The sequence below is a fragment of the Pongo pygmaeus genome, chromosome 6, assembly GCF_028885625.2.
Source record: "Pongo pygmaeus isolate AG05252 chromosome 6, NHGRI_mPonPyg2-v2.0_pri, whole genome shotgun sequence".
Lineage (NCBI taxonomy): Eukaryota > Metazoa > Chordata > Mammalia > Primates > Hominidae > Pongo > Pongo pygmaeus.
In genome coordinates this window covers 19,764,722-19,779,393 of record NC_072379.2, presented here as the reverse complement: position 1 = coordinate 19,779,393, position 14,672 = coordinate 19,764,722, and the positions used below count along the sequence as shown (strand labels likewise).

Genomic DNA, 14,672 nt, shown 5'->3' with positions numbered 1-14,672 from the left:
ACTCCAGACCTTGTTTGCCTGGGTATCAGCAGCAGAGGCTGCAGAACAGCGAATATTGGTGAACAGCAAATGTTGCTGCCTGATCATTCCTCTGGAAGTTTCATCTCAGGGGGTACCCAGCCGTGTGAGGTGTCAGTCTGCCCCTACTGGGGGGTGCCTCCCAGTTAGGCTACTCGGGGGTCAAGGACCCACTTGAGGAGGCAGTCTGTTCATTCTCAGATCTCAAGCTCCATGCTGGGAGAACTACTACTCTCTTCCAAGATGTCAGACTGGAACATTTAAGTCTGCAGAAGTTTCTGCTGCCTTTTGTTCAGCTATGCCCTGCCCCTAGAGGTGGAGTCTACAGAGGCAGGCAGGCAGGCCTCCTTGAGCTGCGGTGGGATCCACCCAGTTCGAGCTTCCCGGCCACTTTGTTTACCTACTCAAGCCTCAGCAATGGCAGGTGCCCCTCCCCCAGCCTCGCTGCCGCATTGTAGTTTGATCTCAGACTGCTGTGCTAGCAATGAGTGAGGCTGCATGGGTGTAGGACCCTCCAAGCCAGGCACGGAATATAATCTCCTGGTGTGCCGTTTGCTAAGACCGTCAGAAAAGCGCAGTATTAGGGTGGGAGTGACCCGATTTTCCAGGTGCCGTTTGTCCCCCCTTCCCTTGGCTAGGAAAGGGAATTCCCTGACCCCTTGCGCTTCCCGGGTGAGGCGATGCCTCACCCTGCTTTGGCTCACACTCGGTGCGCTGCACCTACTGTCCTGCACCCACTGTCTGACAATCCCCAGTGAGATGAACCCAGTACGTCAGTTGGAAATGCAGAAATCACCCATCTTCTGCGTCGCTCACGCTGGGAGCTGTAGACTGGAGCTGTTCCTATTCGACTGTCTTGGAACCGCCCCTGCAGATCATATTTCAACCTGAAATGTGGAGGGGACAAGCATCCAAAACATATCACTGTGCAGGTGTAATCAAGCCTCATGTTTTGTCATAGGGCCCGTCTGTAGAAAATGGTGATGTTGGCCCAGCACAGTGACTCACACCTGTAATCCCAGCACTTTGGGAGGCCAAGGTGGGAGGATCACCTGAGGTCGGGAGTTTGAGACCAGCCTGACCAACATGGCGAAACCCTGTCTCTACTAAAAATACAAAAATTAGCCAGGTGTGGTGATGCACGCCTGTAATCCTAGCTCCTCGGGAGGCTGAAGCAGGAGAATCGCTTGAACCCAGGAGACGGAGGTTGTAGTGAGCTGAGATCACACCATTGCACTCCTACCTGAGTGACAAGATCGAAACTCCATCTTGAAAAAAAAAATGGTGATGTTAGCATCATTTGAGGATGGAGTTTTGAGCCCTTGGACACAAAATGTTGTTTTGGGACACGTGCATAGGCCCAGCCGAAGGGTCAGTGGTCTCAAAGTGCCATCACGCCCGGGTAATTTTTGTATTTTTAGTACAGACTGGGTTTCACCACGTTGCCAGGGCTGGTCTCGAACTCCTGACCTCAGGTGATCCACTTGCTTCAGCCTCCCAAAGTGCTAGGATTGCAGGTGTGAGCCACTGCGCCTGGCCTTTTTTTCTTTTTCTTTTCTTTTTTTAAGACAGGATCATGCCCTGTCACTGGAGTACAGTGGTGCAATCATGGCTCACTGCAACCTCCTGGGCTTAAGCGATCCTCCAACCTCAGCTCCCAAATTGCTGGAATTACAGGCATGAGCTACTGCATCCAGTGATATTAATTTTTCTGTTGGATAATTTTTGCTACTCTTCTCAGGAGGCAGAGAGGCTGGAGCCAGTGACCTTGGCCTTGGGTTGAGGGACGGCACAGCCCCAGTTCATGCTTAGCTCGTGGAGTTGCTATAGCCTGAGTCTGCCATGGTCCACACTGGGAGGCTAGTATCTTCTACCTTCTCTTTTAGAGACATTCAGAATGGGGCTGTCTTCCTCCTCCCAGGTGGGGGACCAGCTGCCACAGGACTGCAGAGCAAGGCCCCAGCACCCTGGGCTGGACAGGCAGGCACAGCCCTGATGTACTTGCCAGCTTTCCCCCAGGACTGTGCACGAGAGAGGCAGTGACACATTCTCTCCTGTCCTGGAAGTTGATGAGCTCCGATAGGAGGTTGTCTTGAACACCCATTTGGTTCCAGGGCCCTGCCGAGACCACCCCAGTATCTGGGTACAGGACCAGCTCACACCACTGAAGAGCCAACCAGGGTTGCCTCTGTTCATTCATTTATTCTGCCATTCAACAGCCATAGGCCAGATAGGCCCAGACTGGCTACACTCTGCCTGCCAAGGTTGGGGTGTAATCCCTGAGGGGGCTTCTGCCCTTGTCTTCCTTTGATAGGAGGGAGAGGGGAATACTTTCAGCAGGATTCCTCTGAGTGGGTCTCGCTGTAGAGCTGCGTGTGCTAAAATTGTCTGGGCAGGTCCACAGGAGCAGCAGAAGGAGGTGGGACTCTGGTTCCGGCTGCTTGCTTCCTTCGTTCCCTTCTTCCATCCTCCCTCCCTCCCTCCATCCCTTCCTTCCTTCCTTCCTTCCTTTCTCTCTTCCTTCTCTCTCTCTCCCTCTCTTATTTTGAGACAAGGTCTCACTCTGTCACCCAGGCTGGAGTGAAGTGGTGCAATCATGACTCACTGCAGCCTTGAACTCCTGGGCTCAAGTGATCCTCCCGCCTCAGTCTCCCTAGTAGCTGGGACTATAAGTGTTCAGCACCACTCTCAGCTAATTTTTAAATTTATTGCAGAGACAGGGTGTCACTTTGTTGCCCAGGCTGGTTTCAAACTCCTGGCCTGAAGCAATCCTCCCACCTCAGTCTCCCAAATTGCTGAGATTACAGGACACTTCTGAGCATGCTTTCCTGACCTCCCCCAACAGTGGTGAAATATTCCAATGAGATTACAGAGGAGAGGGGCCTCTTCTCCCTCTTCCTAAAGAGGGCTTAGTAGGAGACCTGACTCAGTAAATCTGAAAGAATAAATAGGTATTTGTCATTTGCAAAGAGAGATAAGGGAAGTAGCAACATAGTATATAGTCCTGAAAGTGAAGGCCTGCTCCAAATACAGCCATCAGCTCTGTAGGGTGGGCTAAGGACGGGCAGAGCACTGAGGTGCCTAGAGGGTGGAGGTGACCGAGGAGCTTAGAAGAGGGTGGACGTGGCCGAGGTGCTTAGAAGAGGGTAGACTTGACTGAGGTGCTTAGGGGCGTGGCCAATGTGGGTAGAGGAGGGTGGGTATGGCTGAGGGGGTGGGCATGGCCAAAGTGCTTAGAAGAGGGTGGGCGTGGCTGAGGTGGGTAGAAGAGGGTGGGCGTGGCTGAAATTGGTAGAAGAGGGTGGGCGTGGCTGAAATTGGTAGAAGAGGGTGGGCGTGGCTGAGGTGCTTCGAAGAGGGTGGGCGTGGCTGAGGTGGGCAGAAGAGGTTGGGCGTGGTTGAGGTGGGTAGAAGAGGGTGGGCGTGGCTGAGGTGGGTAGAAGAGGGTGGGTGTGGCTGAAATTGGTAGAAGAGGGTGGGCGTGGCTGAGGTGCTTAGAAGAGGGTGGGTGTGGCTGAGGTGGGCGGAAGAGGTTGGGCGTGGCTGAGGTGGGTAGAAGAGGGTAGGCGTGGCTGAGGTGCTTAGAAGAGGGTGGGCGTGGCTGAGGTGGCAGAAGAGGGTGGGCGTGGCTGAGGTGAGTCGAAGATCCAGGGTGGGCGCGGTGGAGGTGGGCAGAAGAGGTTGGGCGTGGCTGAGGTGGGTAGAAGAGTGTGGGCGTGGCCGAGGTGCTTAGAAGATGGTAGGCATGGGGCTGAGGTGCTTAGAAGAAAGGGTACATGGCCCATTTCTGGAAGCGCCTGGGACATCAAAGAGGGGATGGATCTGACCTTGCCGATGTCCATGGGCTCTGGCCTGGTGTGGAATAGTAACCTGCTTGTTGAATGAATGAGTGAATGGGAGCCAGTGAGAAATTTGAAGCTGAAGCAAAGCGTGATTAGACGTGATGTCTTTGACACACCACTCTGGATGCTGGAGGTACCATCAACAAGAAGGGAAGGAGTCAAGGATGAATTTTTGAGGTTGAACGCTAGATGATGGCATTGCAAGCTTTAGAATGCGTTCGGGTAGAAGGAGCAGAATGACCAAATATTTTGTTTTTCATTGAATGCGTGGGCAGTCCTGGTCCATTACTCCAGAGGTAAAATGTGTTCCAGCATGTTTTTCCATTGAGATAACTTCCTTTTCCATTATGGTGACAGTTCCGAAAGAAAGGGTAAGGGCGGGGGTTGTGGGGGGACCCAGGGGAGAGAGGCCGACCAATGGTTCTTTCATGTGCCGTTTTATCAGGCATATTGTCGTGAAACCAATTTTCATGTTGAAATGGCTTTTCTCCCCCTAAACAAATGGCTTTTTATGTTGTTGAATGGGATGGCAGGCAGCCTCTTTGAAGATGAGCTAACTCAGTTCTCAGCCGGTGCTAAAATACGCACCTTCAGAGCCCAGCTAAGGGCAGAGTCCCCGTCTCCTTTGCTCCTCATGGCTGAATTGGTTAATACAAGTAGGAGAAAAGAGTTTCCTGAGGAATCAGGTGTAAGAATAGAAGCTTTGAATTTTGTGAAACAAGATTTCTACTCTGAGACTTCAGATGGCGTCAGGAAAATGCTCCCCAGCATGGAGAGAACACTTGTATTCAAGCCTTCAGTTTACTCATTGTTGGTTTCATTTTGTAGAATAACATTTTGTTCTTCTTAAAAGAGCCAGACACCTGGAGACGTTTATTTAAAAAAAAAAAAAATCCAAAATAAAAATACAAGAACCTCCCATGATCATCTAGAATTAGCATCATTTGATGATAATTCCATCTTTACACATCATGTATTTCCTTTATATCTTTTTCCCTTAGGCACATGTTTTGACAGGTTAAGCCATATTACACATATAGTTTTATATACTGATTTCTTAAGAAAACGTATTTGCTCATGTCATTTAATAAATGTGGTTTTTGAATGTGTGTAATATTTCACCACACGGATATAATTAAGTTGCCATCCCATAGTCTATTTTCGTTTTACTATTTTACTTTAAATAATTTCAAAAATAGCAGAATTTGCATGAACAGTACAAAGAAATCCTATATATCTTTCACCCAAATTTCCTGATTGTAGACATTTGAGCACATTTCCATATCATTCTCTCTCTCTCAAATAGATATGCTATATTTATATCATTTATACTAAAATTTGTTCTTTTTCTAAACTTTTTTACAATAAGCAGCAGGCATGATGTCCTCCACTGTTGAATATGCTAGAGTATATTTTTCACAAAGATGCTACAGCATAAGCATACTATAACCATCAGAATAAGCAAACTTAACATCATATACCACCACCTAATCCACAGACTCTATTCAAATTTCCCCAGTTATCCAAATAATTTCTTTTACAGCTAAATCATTCAATCCAGGATCATACTGGCATACCACGTTTTATACTTCACTTTATTGCACCTTGCAGATATTGTGTTTTTTTGTTTTGTTTTGCTTTGTTTTGTTTGTTTGTTTTTTACAAATTAAAGGTTTGTGGCAACCCCGTGGTTGGGCAAGTCTGTCAGTGTCATTTTTCCAAGAGCATGTGCTCACTTCATGCCTCTGGGTCACATTTTGGTGATTCCCACAAATATTTCAATCTTTTTCATTATTTGCTTTCATTATTATATCTGTTAGGATGATATGTGTGACAGAGCAGGAGCATCGCCATCTTGAACAAAACACCACCGTTGTAAGTTCTCTTTAAAAACCACCTAAATCCAGCCCCAAAACATCAGCCTAATGGCTAATGTCAGCATAACTAGAAACATCCCAACCCTAAGATAAACCCCTCTCTGACCAGAGACATACCAACCCTGAGATAGCCTCCCCTCCGACCAGAGACATTCCAACCCTGCAATAAACTTTCCTTCACATAGAAACATTCCAAACCTGTGACAAGCCCCCCTTTCCAAAACCCTTGAATATCCTTAGTCTGTAAGAGAGAAGGGCTCTCTGACCTAACTTGGCCAGAAGCCCCTCTCAGGTTTGTTTTCTCTAAAATAAACCTGTCCTTAACTGTTGAGCCACATTTCATGTTTCTTTCCTCTTTCTTTAACTCTTACATTGTGATCAATGATCTTTGATGTTACTATTGTGATTATTTTGAGGCCACAAACTACATCTGTATAAAATGGTGACCTTAATAAATGTTGTGTGTGTTCTGACTGCTCCACCGACCAGCCCTTCCCTATCTGTCTCCCTCTCCTTGGGGATCCCTATTCCCTAAGATACAATAACATCAAAATTAGGCCAATTAGTAATGCTACAGTGGCCTCTAAGTGTTCAAGTGAAAGGAAGAGTCTCATGTCTCTCACTTTAAATCAGAAACTGGAAATGATTAAGCATAGTAAGGAAGGCATGACAAAAGCTGAGATAAGCTGAAAGCTAGCCTCCTGAGCCAGTTAGCCAAGTTGCGAATGCAAAGGAAGAGTACTTGAAGGAAATTAAAAGTGCCACTCTAGTGGGCACACAAATGATAAGAAAGCAAAGCAGCCTTATTGCTGATATGGAGAAAGTTTTAGAGGTCTGGCTAGAAGATTAAACCAGCCACAACATTCCCTTAAGCCAAAACCTAATCCAGAGTGAGCAAGGTCCCAACTCTTTTCAATTCTATGAAGGCTGAGAGAGGAAAGGAAGCTGCAGAAAAAAAGTTTGATGCTAGCAAACGTTGGTTCATGAGGTTTAATAAGTCATCTCCATAATATAAAAGTATAAGGTGAAGCAACAAGTGCTCATGTAGAAGCTACAGCAAGTTATCAGGAAGATCCAGTTAAGAAAATTGATGAAGGTGGCTACATTCAACAACAGATTTTTCAATGCAGAGAAAACCAGCCTTTTTTTTTTTTTTTTTTTTTTTTTTAATAAGAGACAGAGTCTTGCTCTGTTGCCCAGGCTGGAGTGCAGTGTTGCAATCTTGGCTCACTGCAACCTCCGCCCTCCTGGATTCAAGCAATTCTCCCTGCCTCAGCCTCCCCAGTAGCTGGGATTACAGGCATCTACCACCATGCCCAGCTTATTTTTGTAGTTTTAGTAGAGATGGGGTTTTACCATGTTGACTAGGCTGGTCTTGAACTCCTGACATCAGGTGATCCACCCACCTCCGCCTCCCAAAGTGCTGGGATTACAGGCATGAGCCACTGTACCCAGCCTAAAACAACCTTCTATTGGAATAAGATGCCATCTAGGACCTTTATAGCTGGGGAGGAGAAGTCAATGCCTGGCTTCAAAACTTCAAAGCATAGGTTGACTCTTGTGAGGGGCCAATCCAGCTGGTGACTGTAAGCTGAAGCCAGTGTTGATTTACCATCCCCCAAATCTTAAGGACCTTCAGAATGATAGTAAATCTATTCTGCCTATGCTCTAGACATGAAACAACAAAGACTGGATGACAGCACATCTGTTTATAGCATGGTTTATTGAATATTTTAAGCTCACTGTTGAGAAATACTGCTCAGAAGAAAAGACTCCTTTCAAAATATTCCTGCTCATTGACAATGCACCTGGTCACCCAAGAGTTCTGATGGAGATGTACAAGGAGATGAATGTTGTTTTCATGCCTTCTAACACAACATCCTTTCTGCAGCCCATACATCAAGGAGTTAAAATTTAAACTTTCAAGTCTTATTATTTAAGAAACGCATTTCGTAAGGCTATAGCTGCCATACATAGTGATTCTTCTGATAGATCTGGGCAAAATAAATTTAAAGCCTTCTGGAAAGGATTCACTGTTCTCAATACCATTAAGAACATTTGTGATTCGTGGGAGGAGGCCAAAATATCAACATTTAACAGGAGTTTGGAAGAAGTAGATTCCGGCCCTCATGGATGATGTTGAGGGGTTCAAGACTTCAGTGGAGGAAGTCACTGCAGATGTGGTGGAAATAGCAAGAGAAGGAGAGTTAAAAGTGGATCCTAAACATGGAACTGAATTTCTGCAATCTCATGATCAAACGTGAATGGATGCGGAGTTGCTTCTTATGGATGAGCTAAGAAAGTAGTTTCTCGAAATAGAATCTACTCCTGGTAAAGATGCTTTGTAAACATTGTTGAAATGGCATTGTGAACATTGTAGAATCTTCCATCAGCATATTCTTTACATAATAAAACAGTAGCAAGGCTTAAAAGGATTGACTCCAATTCTGAAATAAGTTCTACTGTGGGTAAAATGCTGTCAAACAGCATTGCATGCTACAAATTAATTTTTTATGAAATGAGTCCCTCTATGCAGCCAAATTCATTGTTGTCTTATTTTAAGAAATTGCCACAGGCACCTCAACCTTCAGCAACCACCACCTTGATCAGTCAGCAGCCGTCAGCATTTAGATAAGACCTTCTACCAGTAAAAGATTATGAACTGCTGAATGCTCAGATGGTTGTTCATATATTTTAGCAATAAAATATGTTTAAATAAAAGTAAGTACATTTTTAAAGATATAATGCTACTGCACACTTAATAGACAAAAGTATAATGTAAATTTAACTTTTATATGCACTTGGAAACCAAGAAATTGGTGTGACTTGCTTTATTGTGGTAGTCCAGAACCAAACCTGCAATATCTTTGAGGTATGTCTGAATTTAGCATCCATCTGTGATGTCTCTTCTGTTTTCTCCAATCTGAAAAGGTTCCTTAGGTTTTGTGTTTTGTTTAGTGTCTCAGTCCTTTGGAGCTGCTATAACAAAATACCTTGGATTACTGGGTAATTTATAAAGAACAGAAATTTATTTCCCACAATTCTGGAAGCTGAGAAGTCTAAGATCAAGGTGCCAGCAGGAATGGGGTCTGGCAAGGGCTGTTCTCTGCTTCCAAGATGGCACCCTGTTGCTGCATTCTCTGGAGAGAAGGAATGCCATGTCCTCATATGGAAGAAGAACAGAAGAGCAAAAAGGGCCTAAGCTAGGTCCCTCCAGGCTTCTCAGAAGGCACTAATCCATTCTTGAGGGCAGAGCCCTCATCACTTAACCACTTCCCCAAAGGCCTTTTAATGCCTTTTAATACCACCACAATATGGGGATTAAGTTTCAGCATGAATTTTGAAGAATTTTGAAGAGAACATACTCAAACCGTAGTAGCATTTAGCTTTTCACTTTCACCACTGGGATATTTTTTTAGGTTACAGGCCAGTTATTTTGTAACATATTCCTCATTTTGGATTTGTCTGATGTTCCTTCATAGTTAAAGTTACACAGCTTTTGCAGAAATATCACAGAAGTGATAATGATGTCCTTGTTCTGGCACCCAATCAGTTGATATGTGGAGGTGATTTGACCCATTATTGGTCATGTTGACTTTGATTGTTGAATTCAGATGGAGTCTGCCAGGCTTTTCCACTCTAAAGTGGCTCTTTCCCCCTTTGTAATTAGTATTCAGTGGGAAAATACTTTGAAACTATGTGAATATCCATAATCGTCAAACTTTTACCCACTAGGTTTAGCGTCCATTAGTGATTTTTGCCTGAATCAGTTATTACTAAGGTGGTTACCATATGTAACCATATGATAATCATACAGTGATTTTTCTAAGTCCACCATCTTTGCAACATTTTTTGGCATTATTCTGTAAGTAAGAAAGAGCCTTGTCTTATCCTCTTTCATTCATTCATTCCTTCATTCATATCAGTATGGACTCTTTAATTCCTATTTTATTCAACAGATTATAAGCTACTGCTGTTATTGTTTATTTTAATATAGTAGTAGCCTCTTCAAGCTGGTTCTTAAATCCTTTTGGCATAATCTCATTATTCAAAGTGATGGTCACATGACTCTGTATTTCCACTTGAAAATAAATTATGAACATTTCTCGTGTCATTAGGAGTCTAAGCATTATTTTTAGTCATTGTGTAGTGTCCATCAAATGCACTTAATGCTTGAACTCAGTGGTCTCCACCCTTTTTGGCACCAGGGTCTGGTGTCATGGAAGACCATTTTTTCCATGGATAGTTGTGGGTGGATGGTTTCAGGTTGAAACTGTTCCACCTCAGATCATCAGGCATTCGATTCTCATAAAGAGTGCCCAACCTAGATCCCTAGCTTGTGTAGTTCGCAATAGGGTACCCGCTCCTATGAGAATCTAATGCTGCTGCTGATCTGATAGGAGATGGAGCTCAGGCAGTAATGCTCACTTGTCTGCTGCTCACCTCCTGCTCTGCAGCCCAGTTCCTAACAGGCTACAGACCGAAATTGGTCCGTAGCCTGGGGGTTGGGGACCCCTACTTAAACTTTTCTGATGGGCTACATTGTCTTGGAGAGAGCCGTCTCGCATGCTAATACCCTCATTTGATTAGCCAGGGACATACAATATTGTCAGAAATGGAGTTAACACACTCCAGTAGCATACAAGTGCAAATTCAGCATATGTTGATATAATTTTTTCTGGGCCCCCACCTGGTAGACTGGCTGTGCAGCTGCCGGAGAGAAACACTGCCTGTGCAAGATGCAAACATATATTTATTGTGGTGGCATCCTTCATATAATTTTTTTCAGCAACCTATATATCCATTAACTGGAGACGGAATGTTCTATAGTAATGAAAACAAACTAACTTCAAATGGTTCCTGATGGCTTGACTTACACATTTTTGACTTCATGATGGTGTGAGAGTGACACACACACAGTAGAAACCATACTTCAAGTACTCATAGAACTATTCTGTTTTTCACTTTCAGTATAGGATTGCAGAAATTACATGAGATATTCAACACTTTATTATAAAATTGGCCTTATGTTAGATGGTTTTGCCCAATGGTAGGCTGATGGAAGTGTCCTAAGCATGTTTAAGAGAGGCTAGACTAAGTGATGATGTTCAGTAGGTTAGGTGTATTAAATGCATTTTGGACTTGTGATGTTTTCAACTTATAATGGGCTTACTGAGACATAACCTTATCATACGTTGAGGGGGCATCTATAGAGCTATATAAACCTTATCATACGTTGAGGGGGCATCTATAGAGCTATATTGATCAATATGTATTTGTGTAGATTGAGTTATTTGTGTATATCGATAAATATATATTACATGTACATTGAGCGACTGGAGGACTTCATTATTCACTGAGAGTTTGGAGATGGATTTGGGAAATGGGATTGAGGGTTTGAAGAGGATAATGCAGATCTTGAACAACAATCATGTGAGATGGGGAAAGAATTGTGTCTGGCCACAGGAGTGGAAAGACTCCTTAGAGGCACAGAACAGATTCACAGAGAGCTAGGAGGTAATAGAGTTAGGGTTTTGGAAAGAGAGTGGTTCCAGGCAACTTAACTAGTTGGGTTGAGTGGGAAGGGACAATGAAGGCTGACAATCCAGAGAAATGCTGAAGAGTCAAAGTCTTGGATTGTTGATGAGCAGATGGTGGAAGTGGCAGAGTTGGGCAAATATGAGGTCATGGGATAAGAGTGAAATTTTAGAGTTAAAAATTTTAGAGTGTGAACAATGTTAGGTCAGGGCAAGATCCAGAATTTGCCCATGTGTCGGGTTTCTTGAATGGAGTGGAGGTAAAGCTGCTAGAGAAGCAGTTCAGGTATTGAATTCACTTAGAACAGTAACCGAAATATGGGAATGGAGCAAGATTTTCGTTCTGCTACCTGGTAAAAGTTTAAAAGCATGAGGAGCAGCGATAAGTAAATTTAGCTCAGCCCCCCACTGGAGGACCATGCAAGTTATTAGGCACCGTTTCAGTGCTGAATCATCAGGGGAGGTCAATTAACAAATGGAGTCAGCCATTTTATCATTGACACTAAACGGAATCATCACCATAGCATCTTGAATCCAATTACCATGCATCTTTAAGGATCTTGTACATCCCCGCTGAAAAATCAGTTTCTCCCATGATCCCCTCCCACCTCCCTCTTCAGATTTCTTCAGTTATAGATCTTATAGTACTTATCTCCTCGTGCTGACTTTTCTGCCTCTCTCTCAACTCTGCCCCTTCACGAGTGCCTTAAGGGCAGAAACAGATCTCACTCAGCATCGTGTCCTTACCTACGCCGTCCTTGATGACCCATGGGTGCTTAGTACACCAAGAGGTGTGATTCTCAAAGGAAGAGGGCTGTGGCAATGTCCTGTAACTGGGAATTAGTGGGTTACCTTCTGTTTGCTGATTGAGACAAGCTCTTTGATTAAGTCATTTCCTGATTTTTGCCTCTTCAAAAATAACCTTCTGTTTATTCAAATTACCTAAGAAAAATATGTGCTTTGTGGAATACTGGGAAAATCAGAATCACCCACAATCCCATCCTTCAGCAATAACCACTGTTAATGATTTAGTGTGTACTTTTACAATCACAAATTTTACTTGTGTGGATAGATAATGCATTCATGGTACAAATTTCAACAGGTAGAAAAGCATACACTGAAAGTGTCCCTCATAACACCTGTCCCTCCTCCTTCTTATCACCATCACCTGGTTTCCCTCTGCAGAGGCCACCAGGAATATCTGTTTCTTATGTATTATCCAGACATACTCTACACGTTAGGTTGGTGCAAAAGCAATTGCGGTTTTGCCCATACTTTTAATGGCAAAAACCACTATTACTTTTGCACCAGCCTAATATTTACAAGCACATTGGAAGGCAGCTATGCTCCCCACTATACCACCGACGCATCTTACAAGCACATTGGTCTAGTCTTTCTTCTTTTTTTCATAAGTAAATGGTAAACATTTGATGCACACTGTTTGCATCTGGCTTCTTCATTTAACAATACATCTTGCAGGTCATTCCACATCAGGATATAAAATCCTCTTACTCTTTTAACAGCTCTAAGTCCATTTTGTGTTGCTATAGCAAAATACCTGAGACTAGGTAGCTTATAAAGAAAACAGGTTTATATGGCTCATGATTCTGGAGGCTGTAAAGTTCAAAATTGGGCATCAGCCTCTGGTGAGAGCCTCAGGCTGTGTCAAATCAGGGCAAGAAGCAGAAGGGGAGTGGATGTGTGCAAAGAGATCACATGGTGAGAGAGGAAGCCTGGTGGGGGGTGGGGGAGTGTTGGTGCCAGGTTCTTTTTAACAACCAGCTGTTGAGAGAACTAATAAAGCAAGAACTCACTCACCCCTGAGGGAGGGCATTAATCCATGACCCAGATCCCTCCCACCAGGCCCCACCTTCCAATATTGACACACTGGGGATAAACTTTCAACATGAGGTTTGGAGGAGACAAATCATGAACCATATCTAAACCAGAGCAATACTCTTCCATTGTTTGGGTGTATCATAGTTTATTTAACTTTTCTATTAATGGCTATTTGAGTTGATTCTGAGCTTTTTAATATTTGAGGTTTTATTATGGAAAATTTGAGTGTCATGAATGCTAGGGGGGCCATCACTAAGTTTTAACTTGAACCAAGCATTTTTATTTACACTCCCATCTACCAACCCTCCTTCTTCCTATATTATTTAAAAGCAAATCCCAGACATTATATCATTTCATCTGTAATTATTTTAGCATATATCTCCAAAAATATGAGGACTTAAGAAACCCCACAAAACCAGTATCACTCCTAACAGGTGTAACAGTAATTCCTTAGTATCATTAAATATGATCTTTAAAATTTATCTATCTATCTATAACACACACACACACCACACAATATTACAGCCACTAGCCTGGTTCATATATTATTCTGTGTGTTTGTATGCCTGAATAATACATTTCTAGAGGTGGAATCATTGAGTTAAAGTATGCATTTATAACCAGTATAAATTGCCAAATTGCACATCAAAGAGTTTATAGTAACACACACTCCCATCACTAATGTTTGAGAGGGCCTGTTTTCACACAGTCTTATCCACACTGTGTGTTGTCAAACCATTTGATCTTTATCTGCCTTCTAGGTGAAATATAAGTATACAAATGTACTTTTAATTTGCATTTCTCTGATTATGAGTTGGGCTGAACTTGGTGTTATATGTTTAAAAGCCATATGTAATTCTGGCCTTGGGAACTGTCTGCTCTTTGTTCTTTGACCATTTTTATTTTGGCTTGTTGGCCTTTTTTCTTATTGATCCTGTATATATAAATTTTTTAATGTGAGGGAAATTAGCTCCTCTTTTGTAACATAAATTACAAACATTTCTACTTTGTTTCTGATTTTTCACTTAGCTTATCCTGATTTTTGCCCTGACAAACGTTTAAAGTTTTATTTATTTATTTATCTATTTATTTATTTATTTATGTATTTTGAGACAGAGTTTTGCTCTTGTTGCCTAGGCTGAAGTACAGCGGCCCAATCTCAGCTCACTGAAACCTCTGCCTCCTGGGTTCAAGTGATTCTCCTGCCTCAGCCTCCTGATAGCTGGGATTATAGATGCCCGCCACCACACCTGGCTAATTTTTTGTATTTTTAGTAGAGATGGGGCTTCGCCATGTTGGGCAGGCTGGTCTCGAACTCCTGACCTCAGGTGATCTGCCCACCTCGGCCTTTCAAAGTGCTGGGATTACAGGCGTGAGCCACTGCACCTGGCCCGTTTTAAGATTTATATAGAACTTATTGGTCTTTTATTTTATGGCTTTTGGTTCGTGCTTCCTCCCTTATTCACTCTTAAAATTATTTAAAAATTCTCATGTTTTTGTAATAACAATTATGAGTTTGTTTAAATATACTTAATCTTTGATTGTTTTGGGATGTATTT

At 43.2% G+C, this 14,672-nt stretch overlaps 1 protein-coding gene and 1 pseudogene across 7 annotated transcripts in view; both read left to right on the top strand.

The window, feature by feature from the left end:
- Window positions 1–14,672, top strand: part of CALN1 (calneuron 1) — a 668,056-nt gene that overhangs the window by 304,534 nt on the left and 348,850 nt on the right. The gene's annotated exons all lie outside the window — the stretch shown is intronic.
- On the top strand, window positions 6,320–8,372 carry LOC129040767 (tigger transposable element-derived protein 1-like; annotated as a pseudogene).